The following is an 8,043-nucleotide window of genomic DNA, read 5'->3' as shown; positions in this document are numbered from 1 at the left end:
CACCTAACGCGTTTCGTCATTGGCTAGACGTCTTCAGAAGATCCCCTTGTGAATGCGCTTTTTATCCTACTCAATTGTAAGTGCAACTTTTATTTTGATCCATTAAAATTTATTTTAATATACTGCACCATGAGAACCCTTTATGTCTTTTCCTGGTAAACGAGTGCCCTAAAGAGCTTTAGAGCAGTTATTACTTATCGGAGACCACCATAGAAGACCGTTATTGTGATGCACACAGTGTACCTACATATTCGAGGAAAACACCAGAGGAGACATCCCCCAAAGTCTGCAGGTTGACGTGTGATACCTGAAACGCTCGTTAAGAGTGTTAATGGAGGTGAGCGGCCATTACACTTATTTATGGATTTCTATCTCACCAAAGTCCGCACTGGGGGTCACCGGAAGCATCTGATCACTTTACTACATATTAACTTTACTTCATTATTTATTAGCATCGAGTACATTGATTGTACCTCACTTCTGGACTACTACACAATTTTTATCTTCACACTGATCACAGTGTATATATCTGGCACCTTGATATATTGTTCACTATCACATTTGTCACTGTTTATTTTTTTCTGTGCAACTGAAGAGTCGGAGTGGTTTACCCTTCATAGGGCACACAATTATTTTGTGTATTTTTCATTTTCTTCACCTTTCCAGCACCTGTAATTTTATACTATGATGACCACTTTTGTTATTATTTATTGATTTACTCCGCTTTACAAATTGAAGAGTTGCAGTGGTTCACTCTTCATAGGGCACTTTTTCATTTTTTTTTTTCATTTTTTGCCCTTTTTTCTCTTCTTGCTGATCATTGGATCAGTACTTGATGCAACTGATTTGTTCACAGTGGTTCACTTTGCACAGGATACTCACTCATTTGCAATAATTCATTATTATTTATCGATCACCTTTCAGATCACTTAAGTGCACTATTAGCATTTCTTTGTGATATTCATCCGGCACATGAGCACTTTGCTATTTATTGTTTGAAGATTGATGAAGATTTTATAGTATTTATTACCATTTAGTATTTATCTACTTATATACATATATTTATGGTTCACCGATTTTAGAGTATTTGCGCTGATTTTACTCCTTTTTTATCCTCAAAAGGGTAACATACAGCAAAATGTTTGGGGACCACAAAGGGTAATTTTGGTTGTTCCCATTTCGTACAGGAAAACCTGTCAAAATAAAGGCCCGTACACACGTACCGATCGTCGGCATACAAACGTCGGTGGACGAAGGATCTGCCGATTGTACGCGTGTTAGTATGGTGCCTCCGACAGATGTCTGCGCACAATCCGCGGACAAAAGTCTTTCTTGCAAACATGAAAATTTTTGTATGCCGACACCAGAACGGACGATTGTTCGCCTGTCAGTACACAATTCGGCCGACAGACCGCAGATTTGCAAGACTGGGCATGCTCAGAAAATAGAAAACACAGGGAAAGTTAACCATTACATGACATCACTTCTGCAGTCGGCGGACAAAATTCTTGTGCTGTCCTTGTGCTGTCTTTGCACTTTTCAGCAGACACCGACATCCCGGGGAGAAAAGAGGAACATTTGTAAGCCGACCATCGGTACGTGTGTACGGGGCTTTAGGCACATAAAGAAACACCTTTGGAGAACGAGGTGACTTATGCGTACCAAACGACACAGCCACATGGCTACATCAGCCGCATCCTCCATTTTTAAAGTCTCACACACTGCAGTGATAAGTGCATCTACCAGTGTTTTTTCATTCGCTGCTGCGACTATGGAGGAATCATCCCCACTATCGGATGGATCTGGGGGTGTGATATTAAGCCCTCCTGGACGGGGTGCGTCCCCGGCAGAATTAGATGACAGACAGACTCAGCAGGGGAAAATGGGGAAGGCTTCCTCCTGGGTCTTTGCCCTTATGCCATTTACACCCGGGACTGCAGGATCGCCGTCAGTGCAACCATGAAAAGCTGGGGTTCCGAGGAACCTGGCACCCCCATGAGGGGTTCAGTGGGGGAGATGTGACCCTGAGGTTCCAAAAGGAAAGGAAGAGCTTGCAGTAAAAAAACAATCTTTTGGCACCATTAAAGGATCCCCTCAAGGCTCAGAGTACCTATCAGTAGAGACAAAGATAACAGAGACCCCCAAGGACTCCCCCTACCGACCAAAGGAGCGCAGAGAATTCAAACCCAGCATCATCATGGACGCCATCCCTGTTAATCTGTCCCAGGCACAGGAAGAGGAAACTGAGGAGGAAGAGGAGGAGCTTCAGCATCCCCACGAGGCTGCGGTGGTCTCCAGCGTCTCCCGGACTAAGGGAAAATGGCCCCCGTGACATCATCAGGATACACAAACATGGCCGCCAGACGGAAGACCAGCCAGACTAATGGAAAATTGCCCCCATGACATCATCAGGCTACACAAACATGGCCACCAACCAGAGACCAGCCAGACTAAGGGAAAATGGCCACTATCAGCTACAGACGCTAAAGCATCCTGCCAGGATCTTCCCTCTGCAATGCTGCACCCTCTGCAAGGGGGCCCCCCTGAAGGTAGGACACACGTTTAGGGGAGACTCCGCTGCACACTTTGCACCAGTCTCTGCACTTTTTACAATATTATAAATATAAAGGTGCGTTTTTTAAATTCCCAGTTAGTGCATCAGAAATGAAAGTTGTGTGTATAATCCCAAATACCACAAAGCCTCTTCATTAATCCACCTCAGTGCTCGACAATCCCCTTTTGGGTGGCCTCTCATCTGTTAGAATGGCAAACATTTTATGTGAGGATCAATAAGCACTCCACTTGTACTCCTGCAGCTCAAGTCTTTAACTCCTCAGCCTGGGGACACAGCATAGGAACACATATATGGGAGGCAAAAGGAAGATCCAATAGTGTAGATTGCTCAAGATATGAATTAATTGAGGTAAAAACAGACTCACATTTCAGCAGTATCAAAACAGCATGTCAGTATAGTATAGAGACACAGCGTCCTTATCTCCGCATAGCGTGATACCTTCATCGCCCACCTCACATGTTGTGCCTCCTAGGCTTTCTCAAAGGTGTAGGCCTACATTGCTGATGCACTAACTGGGAATTTAAATTACCGTACCTTAAATATTTTTTTTGCATGAACTGGACTGTATATGGATAAATATTGATCCTGCACTGGACTGATTGATTATATACAGTATCTCACAAAAGTGAGTACACCCCTCATATTTTTGTAAATATTTTATTATATCTTTTCATGTGACCGCACTGAAGACATTTTCTTTGTTACAATGTAAATTAGTGAGTGTGCAGCTTGTATAACGGTGTAAATTTGCTGTCCCCTCAAAATAACCCAAACACACAGCCATTAATGTCTAAACCAGTGGAAACAAAGTGCAAAAGTGAGTACACCCCTGAAAATGTCCAAATTGGGCCCAATTAACAATTTTTCCTCCCCGGTTCATTGTGACTTATTAGTGTTACAAGGTCTCAGGTGTGAATGGGGAGCAGGTGTGTTAAATTTGGTGTTATCGCTCTCACTCATACTGGTCACTGGAAGTTCAACATGGCACCTCATGGCAAAGAACTCTGAGGATCTAGAAAAAAAAAGAATTGCTGCACTATATAAAGATGGCCTAGGCTATAAGATTGCCAAGACCCTGAAACTGAGCTGCAGCAAGGTGGCCAAGACCATACAGGGGTTTAACCACTTTAACCATGCCCACCGTACATTTACTGCGGCACTCTGCCACTGCTGGGCAAAGCGACGTAGGGCTACGTCGCTCGCTCAGGAGACTGCAGGGGCGAGCGCGCTCCGCCGGCAGCATGCTCCCGCCCCGCTTGTTCCCTGGGGAGCCAGCACGTGTGACCGGCAGCTCCGATGGCCACCGGCCACTCGTGATCTCCCGCAGCAGAGGGAGAAAGACAGACGGCTGATGTAAACACAGCCATCTGTCCTTCTCCCTGAAGTGATCACAGAGGCTATGCGATCCTGCTATATAGGATCGCATATCTCTGTGGTTACTTCACTAGCCACGCCCCCTGACAATTAGAATTACACCCCTAGGGACACACTTAACCCCTTGATCACCAGTAAAGTTAACCCCTTCCCTGACAGTGTCATTTTTACAATGACAGTGCATATTTATAGCACTGATTACTGTAGTAATCTCACTGGTACCCCTAAAAGTGTCTACAATGTCAGTTAGGGGTCCGATCTGTCCACTGCAATGTCGCAGTCCCGCAAAAAAAAAAATAGAAAAAAATAAATAAAAATCGCAGATCGCCGCCATTACTAGTAAAAAAATAAAAAAGGACATAAATCTTTCCCGTAGTTAGTAAACGCAATAACTTTTGCGCAAACCAGTCAAAATACGCTTATTGCAATTTTTTTTTACCAAAAATATGTAGCAGAAAACAAATTGGCCTAAACTGTTAAATAAATTTAGATTTTTACATTTTGTGCCTATTGGACACAGCTGATCACAGATTAGGGTAAAGAGCCAATCACAGTGTCTCTTTACCATGTGACAAGCTGTGTCTGATCAGTGTAAACAGGATTTGCAGGTTATCGGCAATCCACTCCTCACGCTGACAGTGCATGAGGAGAGGAGAGGAGAGCCGATAACTTTATTTTTTCAAAATGTTGTCTTTTTTTTTTGTTTGTTAAGCAAGCAAAAAAAAAAAAAAACAGTGGCAATTATATACCACCATAAGAAAGTTCTATCTATAAAAAAAAAAAAAAATGATAAAAATGTTGTTTGGGTGCAGTGCTGCATGACAATGCAATGGTCATTTAAAGTGTGACAGCACTGAAAGCTGAAAATTGGCCTGGGCAGGAAGGGGGTGGAAGAGCCCAGTAGGCAAGTGGTTAAAAAAAATCTGTAATGTCTTCCCTTCCCAACAAAAACCCTACCAATTCCAATACACCACAAATAAATGAAAATAATTATTCGTGCTCCATTTTTTATTTCCAATTCACACAAAGTTTTATACAAATAAAAAAAAAAAAAAGGCAATCTAGGCAAAATGATTGCAATATCTGCCCATCAATATTAAGGATATACATTACACGTATTGTCACTTGGAAAAAATTCTGCAATATACTTTTAACACTGATAGGAAAATTCAGTTTCAGTTCACCATTCCTACGTTTAGTAGGAAAATCTGAGAATTGGATTTAGAGCAGCCACCTTCTTTTGTGAATTGGTTTTAGGTTTAGCAAAGTATTGTCATATTACAGGAAAACCTCAAGGGCCACCCCACATAGTGTTATTCCAGTTATAGGTCGAGTCAGGTAGAGACACCCACTACTTTCTTATGGCTAGTAGAAACTTGGGAGGGGCTTGGGGAAGATTACCACGCATCTTCCTTTATTATTCATAGAATAAAATAGACAGCAAAGGGAAAGACCGGGGCCCTCAATAATGGCCATGACAGCTGTGCAGGCCTGGAACTCCAAATGGGAGAAAATTAGGTGGTTTAGTTCTCCAGTAAAATTTAAATATTTTTAGGTGGACTGACCCTTTATTGAAAGGTAGTTGGCACAAACTCCCTTAAAATAAACAAAACATTTGTTACTATTCAATTGAATAAAAGATACAAAAGAAGGTTTCATTTTTTATTTACATATGCCATTAGGCCCCTTTCTCACGGGGCAGATCCGCTCGGTGGACTTTGCTAGCTCAGCTGGGATCGCTCCGTTGATCCCCGCTGATCAGGCAGATGACAGGTCCATTCCTGCTCACTGTGCAGAGACAGACCTGTCAGAGCCCCGCTGTCCTCTATGGGGAGATCGGATGAAAACGGACAGCATCTCTGTTTTCATCTGATCCCATCCGATCCAACCCGCTGGACAGATGGCGAACGTATCACCATCCGTTTTCAGTGAATCTTGTCAGATCCGATGCCAGACAGGTGTCAGCCGACACGTCCGTTGACGCCTCTCCATAGATCCTAATCGGTCTGATTGTGTGAAAGGGGCCTAACACTACAGTATATATGAAAGTAGAGAATGATGGGCTGTGGGGCATTTTTAAAGCACCTGATCTCAATCCTTTCTTAGTCTTTCTTTTTTTTTTAAAAAAAAAAAAAAGCCGTTATGAAAGAAACGGGGGTCTGTTATTTGGATTCTGTGCTTCCTGAGTGACTGATCTGGAACAATTGGTAAAACATTCAGATTATGAATATCTGGTCAACACTGAAGTCCTTATCTGCACCTGTGTTTGGGTCAATAAAGCAAAGTATTGACATCAGAAGGTCAGTATTACAGCCAGGCAACTCACATTTGTGGAGAGCTCCACAATGGCAGCCTCCATGTTTCTTTCATGATAAGTTTGCCTTATAATACTAGATCAGCCATAGCATTATGATGACCATCCACCCAACATTCAGTAGGTCCCCCTTTTGCTGCCAAAACAACCCTGACCCGCCGAGGCATGGACTCCAAAATACCATTCACATGAATGGCAGGACCCTAGGTTTCCCAGCAGAACATTGCCCAAAGCATCATAATTCCTCCCCTGGCTTGCCTTTTTCCCATACTGCATCCTTGTGCCATCTCTTCCCCAGGTAAGCGACACACATGCACCCAGCCATCCACTTGGTGTAAAAGAAAATGAAATTCATCAGACCAGGCCACCTTCTTCCATTACTACATGGTCCAGTTCTGATACTCATGTGACCATTGTAGGTGGTTTTGGCTGTGGACACGGCTCAGCATAAGCAACCTGACCAGTCTGCAGCTACGCAGCCCCATACACAACAAACTGCGATGCACTGTGTTCTGATACCTTTCTATGGGAACCAGCATTTATTTTTGCAGCAGTTCTTTGCTCCCCACATGCATCAATGAGCCTTGGCTGCAGTTCTCCTTCCTTGGACGACTTTTGTCCAGACCACTGCAGATCGGGAACATCCCACAAGAGCTGCAGTTTTGGAGGTGCTCTGACCCAGTTGTCAAGCTTTTACAATTTGGTCATTGTCACTCTAATCTATAAGCTTGACCATTTTTTTTCTTTTAATACATCAACTTCAGTGACAACATGTTCACCTGCTGCCTAATATATCCCAGCCACTTTAAATTGTCATTGTAACGAAACAATGGTATACACTTTAACATTCAGTGGTCATAATGGATGATTATATAAGTACCGAAGGGTAATTTCATATTGCATCATAAAAGATGAAACTTAAAATCATATATTACAACGTATGTGCCAAAATATTCAATAATATTGAATATGCATGCATTATAATACATATATATCTTTTAATGGCTTACATGCCTTAAGTGAACTTATATTTAAAGGAGAAGTATGGCCAAAGCCCTTTTGGCTATACTTCTCCTGTGGATCACCAAAGTGCACTTACTGTGGTTCTGCACTCCTGTGAAGCAGATTTAGCTCTATGACAAAGCTCATTTACAGGACCTACAGCTTTTGAGAGGCTTTGATTTAGGCTTAGCTTTAATTGTATATATGTTTTGTTTTTTAGATATTGCAGGTATGGTATATCCCAGGAAGCACTTCCAGTTCTTATGTTTTTATTCTGGAAGTCTCTGGTGTAGATGTCACATCTGGTGTGCAGCATGAAGCAGCAGGAAAGTGACCAGGATTGGGACTGGAGCAGAGCAACTAGCAGATGGCACACGTGGTGTACACCACCAAAGCGCTATAGCGGAAGATGAGCGAGGACCGAAGAGAGAGGACTGAGAGGCAGAGGATCAGCAGAGCTGGGTGACTGGAGCAGGAAAAACTAGCAATGTCTAGCACATGTGATGCGCAGAGGGGAAGTAATACAGCAGGTGGTTAGCAGGGACCAGAGACACCTCACTTTCTGAAGACCATCTCCAGAGCCCACTCCTGGTACTGGATAGAAGAAACACTTTCCATGTGTCCATTGCACAGATTTGTTGGGAAAAAGCTGGTTGGTTTGTTATTAGTTCTGGTACCAAGGACTGACAAGTGTGCAGCACGTGTATGTTTCTTTCTGATTGTCCTAGAACCGGTGTCCCTGTATCAGGTGCTGACTAAGGGTCATAAAGGACCAGTG

Source organism: Pelophylax lessonae (genome assembly GCF_965119305.1).
Source record: "Pelophylax lessonae genome assembly, chromosome: 3".
Classification (NCBI taxonomy): domain Eukaryota; kingdom Metazoa; phylum Chordata; class Amphibia; order Anura; family Ranidae; genus Pelophylax; species Pelophylax lessonae.
This window is presented reverse-complemented; position numbering follows the sequence as displayed.